The following is a 21,035-nucleotide window of genomic DNA, read 5'->3' as shown; positions in this document are numbered from 1 at the left end:
ATGGACGATGCTAGGATATTTTTGATTGTTGGCATAGATCTTCATAAGAAGCTGAGAGTGGATGGAAGCATTTGGGATTCAGAGGTAAAAGAATTGGCATCTAAAAGCAGCACAGAAGATGTTTTCTTAGATGCCCATGATTAGGAACATTTTCTCCCTTCCTTTACCTTCCAAATCATAGCAGGTTAACGACATTGCCTCCATAGGGAAGCATGTGCCTGCTATCTCAACAGTTGGAAGAATTAACTTGACTTCCAAGGGGAGCTGCACAGTAGTACCAAGCAATAAAGAGCCTGGAGCCCAGGACTGAGAAACAATTAAACATCACTTTATTAATGCTTAATGATGCAGAGCAGGCATACAGCAGAGCTGATTTGTGTTCTGTCTTGGCCAATGATTCTCACATAATGCCAGTGTGCTATTATAAATGTCTCTGCTCTGTTGGCTATGGATCAAAGAAGCCAGGAGATGAAATTAACTGGGGAACCTTAGTATGACATATTGGAGAAAAACCAGAAAATGAGCAGTGTGGATCCCACTGTCGATCTCCGTGCAGGTTGGGGAAAAGTTATATACTTTTTATATTTGGTTCCTAAGCCTAATTCTTAATAGGCATGGTTAAATCCCACTGAGAATTTCTGTTCCTAATAATGCATTAAGCATCTCAGTTGGAAGTTTCCATAAAACATTTTCCCCTCCTTTTTTCCCTATCATACTGCAGTGAAAAAGGATTAAGAATATACTGCACAGGTGCAAGTTGCAGCTGTTGAGGGTAAACTCTGTTCTACTATATTAATTCATATCCCACCAGGGGAATTGGAGAATAGTTTAGTTCCCATAAAAAGAAAAAAAAAGTTGTCTTCATCAAGGAAGAAAGAAATTTCTTATCCAGAGTATAACACTGTTTCTGGCCAGAGGGGTCTTTATAAATAAATACAATTTCCTAACCCAGTCAAACAATCATAGAAATAAAAACTCCTTGGTTTTGGTTAAAAATTATTTATTTAAAGTTATATATATGTGTGTGTGTGTGTGTGTGTGTGTGTGTGTGTATGGGTGTATGTGTACACATATACAGTATGCTGTACATATATGGTATACTGACACATACACACAAAACCTCAAGAAGCTACATTTTAATAAAATGTTTAGTGATCAAGGCCAAATAAGCAGAATCACATAATCAGAGCCTTTTATTGTGCTTAATTCCTGGGACAAAAAAAATCAATGACAAAATATATGTTTATATTACATCTTCATTTCAAAAGTAGATCATATATCAAGGCTTCCTTGCCATAAAAATATGGTTCCATCTTCTTTATTTCCTGTAGTCTCATGTATCACTGTGTATGTTTATTGCTTGTGTTCACAGCCATGACCTCCAATGTATAAGCTTTGAACTAGTAAATGAAGGTTCACATATGCTCAGTCTGGTAGGAAAGAAAGAAGAAGAGGGAGGGAGGGAGGAGAGAGAGGAAGGAAGAAAGGAAGGAAGGAAGGGAGAAAGGAAGGAAGAAAAGGAAAGGAAATAAAGGGAAAAAGAGAAGAGGAAGAGGAGGAGGGAGGGGGAGGGGAAACGGAAACTGAGAGGTCTTGCAGCACATTCTCCCTCCCAGACTCTCTGGCTCCAGGGTGATTTTTAACTTGTAGGAGCCTCAGTTACTTCAGAATGGATAATAGTTCCTGACCTGCTTGTCTTCCAGAATAGTCATAAGAATCCAACAAAATCATGATCAAAGATCTACTGTAATCTATAAAGACGTATGTAATCATATTATGCTCGTTGTAACCCATATCACCCTGTGCTGTGATATTTTCATAAAGTCTTCTTGGCTTTCCTATCATGTTTCAGAAGAATCCATTGCCTCTCCAAGATTTGTGTAACTTTTACATTTTTATGGTCACTTTCAGCTCTGTTTTCCTCACAACTATACTAAGCTCTCTAACCTACGGGAGCCATTTTATCTTGTGGCCATTCTCTTCTCTCACCTGACTCAGATTTTAGTTGAAATCCCTTGAGTTCATGAAACAGCAGTCACACAGGGCAGGTTTGCCACAGAAGTTGACATTTATTGTCTGTATATCCTTTGACCTTCTCTGTCAGGGACAGTTCTCACACTTCATATTTCTTTGTCCATCTCCACTAAGTCATCTTCCATTCCCCCTCTCTTTCCCTTTTCTCTTTTCTCATCTTTCAACCACTCCCAAGTTCATGTTTATTTTTATAGAGCCATATATCTGCCACTGATTTCTTATCTCATCTAAATAAGGACATGTGAGAAGATGAAGGGCATCTCAATTTTAGCACTCAACATAGCAAATAGAAAAAAAACCATGCGTTCCAGAAAGAAAAGGTGACAGTCCATTCTGGATAGGAAAACTGATTTAAAGAACTGTTTTATATAATGTTTTATTTTATTTTCATATTTTATATTCCCAAGTCTAAAAATCACGAGTATGTGGTGCATACGTCCTCATTTCCTCTCTACTAAACCCATGGCAGACGTTCCTAAACAAACATGACCTTCTGTCTAGAATTCAGAAATGACACTAGAATCCTTGTGAATAGAGAGCTTCTGACCAACTCTGGTACACTATAGATTGTACCTCTTTTCCATCCATACCTTAGAACATTTGTACCAAGGCAGGAATGAGAAGCACTGCATTAATTCTTTCAATAAGTATATACTTATATGTTGGGTACTTTGATAATTGCTCAGAATACACAGGTAATGTTTTCACAAAGATGATAGTCTAGTGGAGGAAACACCAATGCCAATAAATACGTGGCAGGAAATTTAACAGATGATATGATTGAAGTATGATTGAGGCCTTGTAGGGGCACACAAGAAGGGGTAATCAGTGTACAACTGAGATTAGAAAAAAACTCACAATGGAAGAAGTACTTTATATCTGCCTTGAGAGTAAATGGAAGTTTAAAAGATGAATAAGTTAAGAGACCAGGAAAGGCATTCTGGGAAAGAGAAATAATATGAAAAGTGTACACACACACACACATACACAAACACACACACATATATGTATATTACCTCTACATAGATAAACAAATGCAATGATAGTGATTTTAAAAATAAGTATTTTACAAATAAAACTTGAACAGTATTTTTGCTATTCAATATTTTAATTAAATTATATGGTAGGTATGCTCACACCATATTCTTCTCAATGATAGTGATTTTTTTATATTGTGTACCAATGCATCTTTAACGTCAAAAAGAGTAATTGGCACAGAGAGGGTGCTTAATAAATATCTGATTAATTTAATTGTGAGATATATGAAGAAATGTCCTCTTTCTTTGTAGGCTCTAAACTATTTTGGGTTCTATGTATATCCTCACAGAACTTTTAGGTAGCCAAATGCAAAGTATAATGTTTTCTTATCTGTTTGATTTTCTGCCAGCTTTATTAAGGTATAATTGGCACATAGTAAATGACAAGTGTTTAGCATGCATAATTTCATAACTTATAAACACACCCATGAAACCATCTTCAAATCAAGGGAGAGAAAATATTTATCACCTTCAAAATCTTCCTTGCAGCCTTTTGTTATTTCTCTTTCCCCCAATCCCTGCCACACCTACCTCTATCCCCAGGCAACCACTGATCTGCTTTCACTATAGATTAGTTTGTATTTTCCAGAGTTTTATATAAATGAACATACAGCATATATTCTTTTTTTGTCTGGCTTCTTCCATTCAGCATAATTATTTGAGCTTCATCCATGGTGGTACATGTTCCTTTCTTTTTACTGCTGAGTAGTATTCTGCAGTACTGGAGACCCATTTGTGGGTTTTAAGCAATTGGATGAAATTGTCATTTTATATGCATTAAATTCAAAATGAGCTAAATCTAATCCTATTGCTAGGCTAGTTTTCTACTACTCTCTGCTCTTCTTTGTAGGAATACTGTATTATTTTTTTCCCATGAACTGACTATTCTGGTTAAAGGCCTTTAATCTTTCCGTATGCTAATCACTAGCTTAGAAAAACATCCCCTTGACTGTTCATGTAGTGAATGCCTATTTATCATTAGGAGCTCTGCATTTGAAGATCTCTAAAATACACTCTATCTGATGGGAGTGTTCAATTTCTGTTCTTCTTTGTTATTTCAGAAACTTGTGAAGATGCTGGAATTACCCAAGTTATCCAGTTCTGTGGGTATGCCACTTAGGAATTTCTGTGCATTTCTTTCTTACAGAGCTGCAGCAATGCTAAGGTTTTATAGTGCTCCAGAGATTTTGGCAAGAAAGAGAACTACTGAATTTTCTTAATTTTAAGATATATTTTAAATATATATTTTAAAATATTTCTTTCAGTATTTCATATTTACACTTACGGAGTAGTATTTCTTTCCCTTGCCAAAATATTTTAAAAAGCTATCATTAAATGTATATTTGTCATAAAATGGGTTGCATTTGAGAATTAGAGAACTTCACTACATCAGGATCGAGTACTGCTTATAAGAACATTCCTCTTAACCTTAGGACTTCGGATGTAGTGCCTTGAATGGTCATCTATAGCAGGTACTATTCAAAACTGTGCACTTAGTATTTGCAAAGACTTTGCTGTTTTAAATATTTTTGAGTGTAAACCCCACGTAATAATTTTATAAGCATGGATTTTGTAGACAGACAGACTTAGGTTCTAATTTCCAGCTCCAAGATTTACCAGTCGTGTGTCACCACATATCTGACATGTATGTATATATGCAAGTATGTACATGTGTATGTATGTACAATATGTATGTGTGTGTCCAAGGGTTAGCTCAGTACCTGCTATATATTAAGTACTCCATACTTGATAACTATTATTAAGTGTGTCCAGGTTTTGGCCTCGCATACTCCTTCTGTCAAGCATACTTATGTATGTAAGCAGAGGGTTTAGACCAATTGACACTCTGGAGAGCTTCCCCAGTGCTGTGTCTTTCTGCTCCTCTCCTAGCTCTGACTCTACCTATTCTCTTGGACCATTCAGCACCACGGAGAACTCAGACAAATATATCTAATGCATGCAATGACAGCAGTCTCCACAGAAACCACCAGGAGACAAAGCTGGAAATGTCTTCTTTCCCCCTGGCATCTTTTCCCTTCCTTCTCCCCAAGCCAAAACACCAGCTGTACAAAGTATAGACAGAATTACATACTGAAAGTTTGGGCTATGGTATTCAAAAAACCTGAAACCAAAACAAAAAACAGTGAGGGATTTTGTGTACAGTGGAGATGGAATTCAGGAAACCTTCCAGCTTAGGCATAGATTCTTCCACTATGATTTTTTGTTCACTGGCCCTCGAATGGACTGGTTCCATTATTACAGATGTCATAACAAGAGATTTGTAGTGCAAATCCAGTCTGAAAAATAAAGAGCTTGAACAAAAATTGAATTACTGATAACTATTCTTTTTAAGATTAGAAGAGCTGACATAAAAATCTGAAATTCTAGTCTATGTTTAGATATCAGGAGACCTGGCACTCATGAGCTTTATTGTTGCTTGACAACAATCACCTATAGCTTAGTAGTGACTGCTGTGTTTTAATTTGCTACATTCCTCATCAGTGCCTATGGTTTTATATCAGGTATGTTTCATTTGTTTACATCATCATTTATCTGCTTGCTCCTCTCAATAGAAGGCGACAGTGAATAGTCCAGACTAAAACCTGTTTTTGGAAAGGAAATGTTTCTTAATTAGTAAGGTAACTCAGCTTTCTTCAGGTTCAGTGCTCCCATTATCCATTCTTTTTTTTACATTTTTATTGAATATTGGAGTATGGTTGATTAACAATGTGTTACATTGTTACAGTGTATAGTAAAGTGATTCAGTTATACATATACATGTACCTATTCTTTTTCAAATTCTTTTCCCATTTAGATTATAACAATGTTGAGCAGAGTTCCTGCTATATTATCCATTCTTAAGAGCAGTATTTCCCAAGGGGCAGCACATAACTGCATCAAAAGTACCTGGAGTGCTTATTAAAATGCTATTTCCTTGGCCCCCAACTGGGCCTACTAAATCAAAATAACTGAGATTAAGGCCCAGGAATATGAATGTTTAATAAATTCCTAAGATAATCGTACATAAATTTAAAGACTGCTGTCATCCCCAAAACTTTAGAAAATTGATTCTTCTGGGCTGACATTAGGCATGAGTAGTCTGTTATGTTGGAAAGACTCTGGAATTAACATATTTCTGGGCTCTCTGGTGTAAGAGCATTTCAAGGTCTTTTAGATAAATTATTATAAATCATTTAATTTGCATCATGATTACCATTATCAATTTCACCATCATCTTTATCATAACATGTACTCTGAGTTGGCACACTCAGTACTTTAGAAGAATTCCCTATACAACCTGAGCACCAAGGACATAGGTGAGAACAACCCCAGGATCAAATGACAACCAGAGTATATATTTTAGTTTAGAAATATTTTAGTACAGCGGTTCTCAACCGGGGGCAATGTTGCCCCTCAGAAAACATTTGGCAATGTCTGGAGATATTTTTGATTGTCTTATATTATGTAAGTGATGTTAGTGGCATTTGGCGGGTAGAGAGGCCAGGGATACTGTTGAATATCCTACAGGGATGCTGTTAAACATCCTAACACACAGAGGAAAGCTTCCCAAAGCAAAGAATTATCAAGCCTCGAAATGTCAAAATTGTTGCGCTTGAGACATCCTGCTTTAGAATTTTCTCTCAGATTGAAATGCACTAAATAAATGCCAAGAGTATCTACTTTGGATCATAGTTCCACTTCTAAGTGACGGCAGCAGAAATTTATCCTGGTTCCTGGGGCACAGGAGCACGGGAACTTAAGGGGGGTTTAGGATTGGAAAATATCTACAGTGGTACTTAATTACATATAGTGTATAATCCAAACTGTTTGGCCTTGTGGTTCAAAATCATTAGCACACATCAGAACTGCCTGGAGGATCATTAAAAGCCAGATTTCTGAGCCTCATCCCCAGAGGTTCCAATTGAGTAGGTCTGCAGTGTTGCCAATAATTTGCATGTCTTACATGCTCCCTGGAAGTGCTGATGCTTCTGGGCCAGGGACCACCCTTTGAGTACCACTGTGTGTCACTCTCTGTCCGTCTGGTCCCAATCTGTCTTTGGAACCTTATTAACTGTCGCCAGTCAAGCATTTGCAGCAAAATGAGGTGGAAATCCTCTTTGATGCCTCTTACATACGACGTTTATTTCTTTATTTATTTGCTCATTTTTACATAGGTACTTTAATTCTGTTTTTATTTTTCTCAGAATGGCCTTTATTGTCATGTTTCACAGCATCTCCTTTTAAGAAAATAGTGCCAGGAAAAAAACAAAACACAAATCAATAAGCAGCTAACAAAACAATCCTTTTCCTTGCCCTTTAACAGACTTAGTAATTATTGATATAATAACTGACAGTATTTTTCTCTTCATTTGGTTAGAGGCAAATTTACATCCAACCTCCTACACAAAAATTAACTGAATACTGTGTGAATTCCAATTTGCTAATTTATGCCTTTCTTACTTCCTTTTTCTTTTTCACTCATTATTTTTCCCCTAACTCCTGTTTTCTGCTCCTTGCTATTTTTAAATTTCGTTTTATAACATGTTTATAAGAATTTTATATCTTTTGAAAAACAAGGCAAGGTATAAATTATGAATAATACAGCCTTCAGGGTGTCTTAAAATGCTACCACATGCAAGAATTTCCCTGCTTTCACGATCTTAAAATAATATTGTAATGATGCTCTCTTCTGAATGCTCATAGAATGTTATTTATGCCCCTTGTATGTCATTTTTTTTAATGTTTTAATGTGTTATATTATTTAGTATTTGATAACTTAGTAGAAAATATGTAACATAAACATAAGTCAAGATATAGCAATAGGACAGAAGCCCCTGAACTCACCTTCTAACTTAGGTAGTCTAGTGGTACAAACACTTCTGGGATCAACCTTGACATGTGACCTTGTCCTGTAAGCAGGTGCTTCTCTAGGACTGATTTTAACTTTATAGCTGAATAGAATTGCCATATTACAGTGTATGTGTATGATCAATTTTGTGATATACTCTGGATTGTTTTCCAAAATGGTTGTGCCACTTTCCACATCTCACAGCACCAGATGAGAGTTATTCTTTCTTTAAGGCTTTAGCAATGCATTGGTAGGGTCATATTTCTTAAATTTTGCCAATTCATTCAGGAGTAAAATATCAGTAGTATTTCATTATGGTCTTGAGTTGTCTTTCTGTGATTGAAATTGGAAATTAATTTATCTTTGTTTTATTTTTATTTTTTGCCTTTCATATTTCTTTTTTTAAAAGAGATTATAAGACAGTTTATTATTGTTTTGTAATAACTTAAGTACAACAAATACAACATTTGTTTCACAAGACATTAGATGATGTCACCAACACACTCTCTTTTGCTCTGGTCCAGGCTGCTGGTTTCAGAGAAAATAAGCAACACTTATTGCACAATCATTTTATTGCAGGGGAATGATTTTAAAAATGGCAGAATTAGAAGGGCAAGGCATTCCTTTAAGCCCTGGTTTCTGGTGGTCCAACGTCCTGGACCCAGCTCTCCCACTTCAGAGGCTCAGGCCTGACACCCGGTCAGAGCACCTAAACCCTACCAGCACATGGCTAAGAAGAAAAGGAAGAAAAAAAAAAAAGAACAGACAGAACCCCAAGACAAATGGTAAAAGCAACACAAAGCAGACAAAATCACACAAAGAAAAATATACACACACACTCACAAAAAGAGGAAAAAAAGAAAGTAAGAGAGCAACCAAACCAATAAACAAACCACAAATGAAAACAATCACTAAAAACTAAACTAATATAAACATGAATCCAAAACCAAATCAAACACAGAAGGCAAACCCCAAGTCTACAGTTACTCCCAAAGTCCACTACCTCAATTTTGGGAACACTCGTATTCAGGTATTCCACACATGCAGGGTTTATCAAGTGAATTGTGGGATTTAGTCCACTGCTCCTGAGGCTGCACAGAGAAATTTCCCTTTTTCTTCTTTGTTCACACAACTCCTGGAGTTCAGCTTTTGTTTTGCCCCCACCTCTGCCTGTAGGTCACCCTCAGGCATCTGTTACCCACCCAGACAGGAGCAGGTTAAAGCAGCGGCTGATTAGGGCTCTCTTGCTTACTCAGCCCAGGGAGAAGGAGGGGTAGGGTAGTCATAATTGTGATGCGGGGAGAGCCTGCGGTGGCAGATGTCAGTGTGTAGTTGCAACAGCCTGAGGTTTGCCATGTGTTCTCCCAGGGAATTTGGCCTTAGATCATGAGACCCTGGCAGTGGCATGCTGCACAGGCTCTTGGTAGGATGTGGGTAGTGACCTGCATTTGCACACAAGACTCTTGGTGGCAGCAGCGGCAGTAGTAGCTCTCCTTTGCCCACCTCTGGGGTCCGAGAGGATAGCTGCAGCTCACGCCCATCTCTGGAGCTCACTTAGGCAGTGCTCTGCCAACTGTGAGGACATGGAGCAGGAAGCCCCTCTCCTCGCGCACCCCAAAGCAATGGTCTCTTGCCTCTCAGCTGGTTCAGACTTTTTCCCGGACTCTCTCCTGTCTAGCTGTGGCACACTGGTTCCCTTCAGGCTCTCTTCATACAGCCAACCGCAGTTCTCTCCCTGGGGTTTGACCTCTGAAACCCGAGCCTCAGCTCCCAGCCTCCACCCACCCCGGTGGGTGAGCAGACAAGTGTCTCAGGCTGGTGAGTGCTGGTCAGTGCCGATCCTCTGTGCAGGACTCTCTTCACTTTGCCCTCTGCACCCCTATTGCTGCATTCTCCTCTGTGGCTCTGAAGCTCCCTACTTGGCTGACCCCAAATCTGATAAACTTTTCTGGCTTTCTGCTGGCTGTGTTCAATTTTCTGCTTATGGCATACTTTGATCCTGACTTTTATGCTTCAGCACCAGGTCACAAGCATGTACCTGATTGGGTTTGGATTGTAGTGGACATCCTCAACTTCGTAGCCTACACTCTAGATGGTGTGGATGGAACGCAAGCCTGTAGAACCAATTCCAGCACCCCATTAGGGGAGCTTTTTGACCATGGCCTGGATAGTTGGTCATGTGTTTACTTTGTTGTAACTGTGTATTCCATTTTTGGATGAGGATCATCTGGTGTCAGTGTTTTTGTTCTTTATCTCCTGCTATGGGTAGTTTTATTTTCTTTCATCCTGTCCCACTGGGAAAAGTATAACACAGGGATTCTTTTCCTGCCATGGGGATATGACGTTAGCCAGGTGACTATTTCTTTTGTCTACATAGTGACTGCGACTGTGGGAGTTGAGGCCTGGTATGAACCTTTCCTGTTTAATTTCTTTTATAGAGACCTATTCACTGCAATGATCATTGGTTGTGCATTATGCGTGACTCTTCCAATGAGTTTACTAAACTTTTTCAGAAGCTATAAAAATAACACCTTGAAACACAATTCAGTCTATGAAGCTGATGCTAGTGACCCAAGCCTAGCTGATAAAAAAGGACCATGTTGGTTTTGTTTTTGTTTTTAAAAGGAATATGTATGTAATCTAATTTGGCCAAATGAAGTTCAATTTTATGATTTTCTTAGCACTATTAAGATATAAAACTCTTCTTGTAAATTTGAAGGTAATTTGAAAGGAGTTGTTGGAGTTCAGCATAAGAAATCTGAAAACTCTAACCAACCTACTAGAAAGCATAACTGAGAAAAGTAGAGAGAAAAAAGAAGGAAGGAAGGAAGAAAGGAAGGGAGGGAGGGAGGGAGAGAAGGAGGAAGAGAGGGAAAGAAAGGGCTAGGTGGGACGATATTGAGTAATACATGATGATATACTTTTGGCACCTAGATACACCCATTCCCAAAGGAAGCTATATCTCCTAGGTTTTTCATTTATAAGTGTCATTGAGTTTCCTGTTTTATTAAGGCTGTTTGATATTCTTTAATTTGCATTTTAAGGAATCTCAATTTCTTGGAAAAGACTGGAAAACTGAGATGAAACTGGAATGCATTTGTTTGAGACAGGGAAATATTCCAAAGTGAAAGAGATAATAACTGATATGAAGAGATTTTACCAACAATGTTCTCATGCTGAAACCCATTACACTTTGGAATTTGGGGTCAAACAAAATTGTGTGCAAATCTTAAATCCATTACTTACAGGCTATGCAGTCCAGCTCAGAGTCTACCAGCACATAGAAGGTGCTTAATTAATTATGTTGAATAAACTAATAAGTAAGTGGGTGAATAAACTTGGCAAGGTTACCTAACTCTCTTGTAGAAAAAAGGCTATGGGACTATAATGTTGCATTGTAATCTAAATGTTAAGTTCCGTGCAATTCCTGAACACAGTACAAAATCTACAATAGCTTCTCTTCACTATTTCTTAGTGATAAAATTGAGTGAAAATGAACAGAACCGGGACAAACTTAAAGAAAAAGAGAAAGAGAACAAAAGGGAAAGAGAGAAAGGGAGAAATAGAAAAAGAAAGAAGAAGAGAGGGAGGAAAGGAGAGGAGAGAGAGAGAGAGAAGGAGAGAGAGAGGTAAGTCCATTGCAATTTAACTAAATTTCTGAAAGAGGTTTGCATATAACCCTTACATTGGGTTTAACAACCTTCTAGAAATGCCTTTTACCCACTTCATCCTCAGTCACTGACTACCTCTGGGCATTGGTTTCTATAGGTAGTATTCAGAAAAGAAACCACTTTATGATATGAGAAGGATTCAGATCCTTTGCCATAAGGGAAGTTGATATGATATTTTGTCTAGAGAATTCATCTGTATGCACCATCACTATTCTCCAAGGGAGTGATTGCTGTGCTGCATAGCAAATTATACAGGCTACAGACTGACAAGATCAGAAGGAAAGTGCCAACATGGAAATGGTTACCATAGGTATCAAATAAGGTGTCACCCTGATTAACATATACACAGGTTTGTGATACATTTATAGAAAATATTGCACTTGGGGAGTTGCTTTGTGTGAAAATTTCTGCAACAACCTGGTTTCATCATTTTCTGCTGGCAACTCATATTTATAAATTATTTTTCACAGAACAGTTGTAATATTGCAAAGTATACATGTTTCAATTGTGCTTTTAAAATAACTAGTCTTGGAATTGGAAATACACAATTAAAAATAAAACTAGGATTTTAATAGAGTGAAGTTAATTTAGAAGATTTTAACCAGCAGCCTGGGATAGGCAAGAATTGGCCACATTTCACTTCTTATAATTGACATAAAGAATAAAGAACTTCCTTCCTGAAGTGGCAGGCCAAGTCTTGATGCATTCCTTTGCCTTCTGGAAGTTTATGTATGTGTGTGTGTGTGTGTGTGTGTATGCTTTTTGGAGAGTTGGGAGAAGTCCAGGGGCTTCGTAGGACCCCAGGTTCAGCACTTATATCTATACATGTGATTCTCCCTGCAACAGCAATAAGTGTCACTAAAACTCATCACAGTAGCTTTGCATTCCCACAAGTGTCCGTTCTATGCTTTAGCTGAGTGTTTCTTCATGTATAGTCCCAGGACAGCCCTCTTCACTATCACTTGGAGTGTCTGTTTAAATTGTGCTTCCTGAGCCCCACCATAAACCCATGTCATTTCTGGTAGGGCACAGGAGGAATGTGTAGTGGGAAATTTCCAATCTGAAAACCCCTACCATAAACAACACAAAGTAGTATACTGCAGTGACTAAGGGAAGATATTAGAACTCAATTGCCTGGTTTCAAATTTATTTTCCACCAGCTAGTTATAAGTTGTGAAACACTGAGCAAGTTACTTATCTTCCTTGTACCTCAATTTCTTCATCTTTAAAATAGGCACAGATACATATTATATAACAATACCTAAATTACATATATATTGTTAAAATTAAATAAACCGATAGTGTAAACAGCTTAGAGAAATGCTAAGCTCCAATGTTAGTCAATATTATTTTAGAGGTTACCAGGTATAGAAATGATCTTAACTCATAACGGTTTCCCCAAATTCCGCCACTATTTCATAGTATCGCCATTGTTTTGATTTCTCAGCTCCATGAATGTGAAGATTATGTTAATTTGCTTACCTCTTTGCCCAGTGCCTAAGATATTGTACTCTGAATAATTTTTTAAATTTGAGTTAATTTAACACTGCCCTCTGTTTCCTTATTAGAACCAATGGCAAAGGAATAATGGTTAACAGCTTACTGTCTCATAGGAAATTAAATTTAATATTTTAGGATTGAAAAAAGTGTGTGAACTCTTCAAACCCAGAAAGTTTCTGGACTTTAGCAAAACTTTCCTCATAAAAGACTGGCTTGCACCCCTTTATCGTGTTGCTTTTGTTTTTTCCTTCTCCTTTTCTCATAAAAGGCCCTCCATAGTCTTCTGCTTGACTCCCACCTTCATCTACTCTTATTTCCCCCATCTCTTGCTCAGCTCTGGGTCCGGACACATGGTTTACCTGTTTTACCAAGGACCAAAACTCTTTTAGCTAGGAGTTACCACACCTGCTGCACTTTCTGCCTGAAAAGTTTCTCGAAACCTTCGCCATCTCTGTTCAAAATTGTTTGTCAATGGATCTCTGTCTCCCTCTGTTCAGTGAGTATCTAGTGGTGAGGAACGTTGTCTCATTCATCCTTACGTCACCAGGGTCTGACACTGGGCATCAAACACACTCCCACTGAAAAAAGGAAGGAACCCAGAACACGACAGCATAAGATTCTTCCATTTGCTTATGTTCTCCTCTCAATCATCTTCATGGACATCAATCTAGGTTATGATTATCTTAGGAGAAACTTGGCATTGAACCTGTTAGGGGCCAGACTGACCAGCTAGAAAGAGAATGATCAGGCTGGGGAACCCTCAGAGGAACCATTCCATAAAGCCCTTTTGACGCTGCAAGCCTTCTCCTAAGCTGGTCTCAGAAGTCACTCAACCCAACTCTGTTGTGTTTTCTTAGTCACAGGCTAATGGTAGGGGTCTTCTCAGATTCGAGGAAAGAGGACTAACAAGAACATGCATTTCTATGGGGGACTCGATTCATCAATTGGAAGGCTGAAGTTCTTTCAAGGCAAGCCTGATCTTTTTCTGCCTCCTCAGATAAATTATGAATAAGTATGTTCTCATGAACACTGCAGAAACGTTTAGATCTGCTACACTTGGTTTCAAAGCCCAAATCCATCATTTACCAGGCACCTGATATTATCTATGAAAGGGAACTAAAAAATATCATACCTATATTATAGGGTTATTGTGAGAAGTAAGAAAATATGGGCACAACTTCTGCTGTAAAGTAGGCACTTAGTAAGTGGTAGCTGTTGTTAATATTATTTTGCTAATTTAATAAATATGTATTTATTAAACATTTGAAAGAGATAAAGTACAAGACTTATGATTTTTCCTCTAAAAAATATCTCTAAATCAACCCCATTCTGAATGTCATTAAGCAATATAAGATTATATATTTTTAGCTCAGTTTCAGTGTATTTTATATACAGGTCGCCCTTAAATTTGAAATGAAATCAATAACACTTAAATGCTCTATTGATTTCAATCTACCAACGACAGTGTGTAGTCCAAAGCTTGTAAATATTCTTTTACCCAGAAGAATTGTTGATAACACAGTGTTCCAAAATACTTGGCCTATTATTAAATTAAATATCTTTTTCTAACTAATGAAAGTAACCTGCATATCAAGAACACGCAAACCTATCAGTTTTCACAATTTCCTTATGAGAAAATATTGCTATTCCAACTTCTTCCTTTATTTTTTGAGGAAAGTTAGGCAGAGGGGTTAAGTGACATGACCAAATCCATTCCATAAGTTCATGATGGAGAGAGGACTGGTGTTGTGTCTCTAACTCTGAGTCTGTGGCATTGTTACTAAGTACAAACTGCTGTACTGGCTCCCTACCAGATGCTACCAAAGGTAAAAAAGACTGCCTTGCAAAGCATTATTCTACTTTGACTATCAAGATGTTATATTTTGATTAGAGAAACAAAAGTAAAAACCTTGATAAAACAAATAGCAAGAGTGTGTTCTGATTAAAATCAGAAACACTGACCCCTGAAGATGATTCATTTTTAGAATTATAGCAAAATGAATTTCCGATAATTCAGTGTTCCTTACGACTTCAAGGCTGCCCAAGATATTTAGAGGTCAATGAATGCAGCCACCTATTGCTAAGCAAGACCCAAATACACTTCAATGCAACAAGAATGGACCTTTCCCTTCTTAAAATTGCCAGCCCCAAATTTCTCTTAGCTCTGTTCACAACATGGATAATAAAGCATCTGATCGTTTATCCAGAGAACGCTTTCTCATCCATCTTTTCCACTTTTCTTATTCTGAAAATGAAGGAACAGAAGTTCAGAGTCCTTACCCACTGCTCTTGTCTAGTGCCAACTTTGTCACTTCACCACACCTCCTGACTGTGCTATGGGCAACATCTGACACTTCCTACATCTGCAATTTAGGCAATTTAAATTAATAACAGAAATTTATGACTTATATTATCAATATGAAATATCAATTTCAAAAATAGCTGAGAGTTTCATAAGGACAAGGACCATCTTTTCATTTTTAATTCCCAGTTTTCCTCGCATTGTTTGAGGGATAGAAGGCTTTCAAAATATGCATGGTAAATGAAAGAATGGAGGGATACATGAATTAATTACCTCAATCTTACTACTATTCAGATAGGCAGATAGTACTATCTGTACTTCTCTAATTTTTGCATATTAAGGCATCACCTGAGGAACTGACTAGAATCTCAGACAGAATAAAGAAACCTTTTGGCAAAATAGGTCATCACTATCAAGAAATTTCTCCTTTTATGCCAGTATTGTTTTTTCTGGAGTATGTCAACCTAGTGGTCTCTTCCATAACTCAGCTACCTTTTACTGCATGTACAATGTGTGTCAAGGACTCTGCAAAAAACCCTATATATTACTTAATTTAATCTTTACAACAACCTCATTGAACAGACTTTCAGAATAAGGCTTTCAGAACTGAGTCTTATTGACTTGTCTAACATGACGTGAAAAGTAATGATGGGATTAGCTAGTGATTCTACATTTTCTGGCTCCAAAGCCCATGTCTTTATACATGATACTCTTCTGTCTTAAAGTAGTATTGAAAGATGCTTTTCCGTTTCTGAACTGGATCTGTATCTACTTTCTTACCAAGTCCTCTTAAGGGAGGCAGTATTGCCAAACTGGTTGATCTAAACCAGAGACATTTGTGGGAACATATTGAATACGTGGGCTGAGTCCCTGTGTCTTAAAGGTAGTAGAGCAGTGAGATTTCTTCCACTCTTCACCTTTGTGGTCATAGATCAGTGAGAGGCCTAGACTCATTTCTGTAAGAAAGGAAGAACCACATCTTCCCTCTGCTTTCTCCCGAGGCATGCTCAGGGCTTAATGGTCTGTCAAGGGTAATGCTTCGCTTGTGTTTGCTCCACCTTACTCCTTTCCCTCTGGTACTGGAGAGTATGTTCTTATCACATTACCATAGGAAGAGTGTACCCTGAGGTCAGAGAGAAGAGAGAGAACAAGAAAGAAGGAACTTCCCTTTTGTCTTCTAATTTAAACCAGTGAGAAAGTGGAAAACAACCCTGTTAACAATCAGAGTGCACTGTTCCCAACAGAATATAAATAATGCTCAAACAAGGACAACACTTAGGCCATTCTGCCCATGTTTGGATAGATGTAGACAAGACTCCTCATGACCAAAGAAATGACTAACCATCCTCATCTCCTGATATACACCGCCTTTCTTTGAGTGATTGCTGCGTCTTTACTATGGCAATTCTAACTCTATTCTACTTGCCTCCAAATTTAAATTTATTATAATATCTAGTTGCCCTCACATTTAAAATTTTGTTTTTTAATTGCTATTTACTATATTTTATTTATTTATTTATGTTTTTAATTTTTGGCCGCACTGCACAGCATGTGGGATCTTAGTTCCCCGACCAGGGATTGAACCCATGCCCCCTGCATTGGAAGGTGGACTCTTAACCACTGGACCACTGGGGAAGTCCCTTCCCTCACTTTTTGATAACATCGGAACCCAAACTGGTTCCTGCTTAGAATTCTCTAACACAAACACAAATCCTATAGTAAGCTACTCCTGATTGACTCTTCCCACCTAGGTTCCCCTTGGGTAAACCATTTCTCTCTGCAGCAAGCTAAATAACCTAACCATTCTTTTGACTGGAGAGATGTTCCTGGTGGGCTTTCACTATGTGTTCCTCAAGCCACATCACATTCTCCAAATGTTATAGCAGCTCTGTATTTGGGGATTCTGGGTCCTTGCCTAGCTATAAATCAAAGTTATAAATGGTTTTCTATGAGATTACTGTGCTCCATGGTAAAGCACCCTCAGTCAAGAAGTTGATCAGGAAAAAAAAATGTGAATAATATTCAAGAACAGAACAGCATTCTGAATCAGACGAGTTGGTAGTTTCTTTCCATCTGCCTTGCCCTTTTTGTCTGTCTTTGGTGGGCAGGACCAGATTAAGATCTTTAGAGCTGGAAAGCTTTTAAAAATATTACTGTTTCCTTTTGTTTATTTTTGCCGCTACTCAGTTCTTCCCATAAGCATTTACTTAGTCTGAGTGTTAGTTAATTAGCCCATTCTGCTTTATGCAGTTGTGGAGGACCTTTGCTAGGACTGCTGTCATAAAGTCACAACCTCCAAACTAAGGGAAAAATCAACAGGAAGGAGAAAAAAGGCTCCACTTACCTTAAGCCTAAACTACTGTTTCTTTTTAACTGAAAAACGCTGTTTGGGGTGAGATGTGTGTGTGTGTGTCTCTGTGTGTGTGTGTGTGTGTGTGTGTGTGTGTATGGGCGTGTGCAGGGGGAAGAGGGATTATTTGTTACTTGTTTAGCCACAAATGAAAAAATTAAATTGTAAATAGAAGGGAAAGGGAGTTTAATATAAAATTCTAGAAATAAAACCTATGGTCTTGCAGCTAGATGCTGGAAAACACTTCTCAGAGGACTTTTTGTATATCAGCAAGGGCAAACATTAACCAAGTTTTTCTAGTAACATGTGATTAGTGCTTTGATGGGAAAATACCAGAGGCTTGGGAGCTTAGAGAAAGGGAACTTAATTTAGGGTCCCCAAGAGACATTGCAGCTGAGATCTGAAGAATGGGTAGAAGCTTGCTAGGGAATCATGTATGGGAAAGAAGCTCAGGGCACACACAGTGTATGTGAAGGTCAGGAAGCAAGGAAGAACTTTGAGTGGAGGAATAGAAAGAAGTTCCATTGCATAAGGAATGAGGGGAATGCTATGGGATGAGGGTGAGCCATGATAAAGGGTGTGGACTCAGTGGCCATCTTCGTTGTTCCAGCCTAAATATGACGACCTTCTGGGGAGAGGAGGAGACTTTTTGTTCATCCTCATTTGTACCCTATCTAAAAAAGGTGTTTTACCTGAGGTCTCCCTCTCTTTATGCTAGTCAGCTTTCAGATACTTGCTTTTCTTACCTACAGTGTTATTCTCGCTCTTCATTCCTGAGCTGCCCTCTGGCTGCTCAACAGCCAGCCTGGTGTGTCCCTGAATAATAGGTTTGCATTCTCACCTGTAAGTCTTTCTGGTCTCATCTTGCTGGGCCACAATCATGCTAAGATGTTCAGAATATGTGAGCAAGGCAGTATTCCATTTGTGACTTGGGAGAAAGTTACTTAACTGCTCTGTGCCCCATAAAAAATAATAATATTTCTTTCATATAAGGTTGTTATAAAGATTAGCTGAATGATTTTATGTAAAGTGATTACAAATAGCTAGTACATAGTAAGCACTCAATAACTATTGTATCTAGTTATCTGTGGAGCATATGCATTGTTTTGTGGCTGTTCAACATCCATTCCTACTTCTTCTAATAATAGTACTGAAGTGTACTTTGGAGAATTATTTCTCCCCACTTTAAGTCCATGGCTTGGCTTTACACCCTGGCTCCAGGTGTGAGCACATGTTCTAGACCCAGGCCAATCCCAATCAGTGATTCGTTCATGAATGGATTGTGATCTACCCCAAGTCAGCAAACCTTGATCCTATGGCTTTTTGCCAGAACTGCAAGGAAAGATAATCTCTTTTCATACTGAGATTGCTGGATAGAATGGAAAATAAACCAGGAGTGCTCACTAAGATGGAATTTCCTTCCTGAGAAAGAAGCCAACACAGAGAAAAGCAGACCCAAAAGATGGAGACCAATAGATTCCTCACAATAGTTTTTGAGCACTGGATTCAGCTACATCTTGAACAAACATCTTATTTACATTTTTTGTTAAATTAGTAAAATAATTGTATCTGATTCTACTGTCAGTTTGAACAAGGTGACTTCTGTCCAAAAGAGCCCTAACCTGCTGACTTCACCCAAACATTTACTGATTTGCAAGCTGTTCAAGGAGGGATGGAAGTGCTGAGTTCACAAGCTGACCCAGGGGAACACTGCTGAGCATAGTTATTACTAATGCATGTATTTCATGTTCCTTCACAAATTTTAAATCTCTTTCTCTCCTCAAGTCAACTTGGATCTATGGACCCAACAACTCAGAACACTTGCAACTTACCAGAGGCTTCCGATCCTGTTTTCCTTCACATCCTGGGCCCTTTTGTTTTCCTCGGTTATGTCAGACTCTATAAGTTGTTTTTTTTTTTTTTTTGACCCCTCCTCTTCAAGTAAACAAATTTATACCATGTGTCCATTTGTACCCTTTCTAAATTATCTTTCTTTCTCATTCTTCCTTGTTGCCCTACCCCCATTCCAATCTTTCTCAGATCAGGGAAATGTTTTATCCAAACTTCAACTAGAACATCAAGAGATGAGTGTTGGCTAACATACAGGTTCAGATTAGAACCAAAGGGCAAAGGGGAGCTTAAAGAAATGCTAAAATAGCAACCTGAATCTGTGAGAAGAAACAACTGATATTAAGTGAAATGGGAATTGGGATGGAGAAGGAGAAATCCACCCTATAGTTTTCTAGTATAGCAGAAATAGAAGAGAATACAGCTAGCCTTTGCATCAAAGGGCAGGAGTACTTGAACATGGGCAGATGAGTCCAGAAGCTAGGAGCACTGAAATCAGAATCAGTCAAATTAGCTATTATATTTTGGTCAGCTCTGTTAACAGACTAGTGAGGAGAAAGGACATGCTTTGTTTATATAATTTCTAAAAATATGTACACAAGTTATCTGTTTTTTCCTTCCTTAAGAGCTCCGGGTTTGATTCTCAGCTCTTCTACCTACAATTGCATCACCTTGGAAAATGTTCTAAACCTCCCTGACTGTCTATATCTATAACATAGAAATGATTATCATCATTTCCCCGACTCAGAGGACTATTGTCAGAACTAAACAAGACACTGAATATAAAGACATTTTACAAACAACAAAGTACTACAAAAATAATAATTATACCTATTAATAGTATTGTCATCATTGCTATTATTTTGTGGATCAAAAATTCAAGCAGAGACTCAAAAGAGTACAATGGACCTCTAACATGCAGATTGTTTCATAACTCTCTGTATCAGTGAGCACATTCTTTTCAAAATGACAAAAATGATACATCAGGAATTAGAATAATTCTTCTCCCAAGAGGAAGGTACTGAGTTTATGATGATTGATTGTGACATTGAAAATTAATTATTTCAATGATACTGAAAATGCAATTTATTCTTTTCTGTATTTAGGTCAGGTGGAAGAATTTCACATTGACCTGTAGAAATGGTGGTAATGCTCTTGCAATTCAAAATACAAAAGGGAGCATTGTAGACCCATAGAACCAATCTTCAAATGATGCTTTACAAATGGATTCATTTATGCATTTTTTAAATCCCCATATTTTTAAACATATAGTTTATTTATTATTAAATATTGGCAATCAATAAAGTAAGGGGAAAATCAAATCATAGGTATCAGCTATGCCTAAGTATTCCCAGCTAGGCTTGATGTGTTCTACAATAGATCTAGATTTCAGGCTCCAAGAGATTGAGAAAACATATGGAAATTTGCATTATTTACCCTGACT

At 37.9% G+C, this 21,035-nt stretch overlaps 1 pseudogene across 1 annotated transcript; it reads left to right on the top strand.

Moving 5' to 3' along the window:
• Nucleotides 1-15,494, top strand: LOC309660878 (ethanolaminephosphotransferase 1 pseudogene; annotated as a pseudogene). The gene is made up of 3 exons: nt 1-84; nt 4,133-4,178; nt 9,722-15,494. The product of its transcript is annotated as an ethanolaminephosphotransferase 1 pseudogene (transcript).
• Nucleotides 15,495-21,035: the final 5,541 nt, after the last annotated feature.

The sequence above is a fragment of the Balaenoptera physalus genome (genome assembly GCF_965194825.1).
Source record: "Balaenoptera physalus genome assembly, chromosome: 5".
NCBI lineage: Eukaryota > Metazoa > Chordata > Mammalia > Artiodactyla > Balaenopteridae > Balaenoptera > Balaenoptera physalus.
This window is presented reverse-complemented; position numbering and strand designations above follow the sequence as displayed.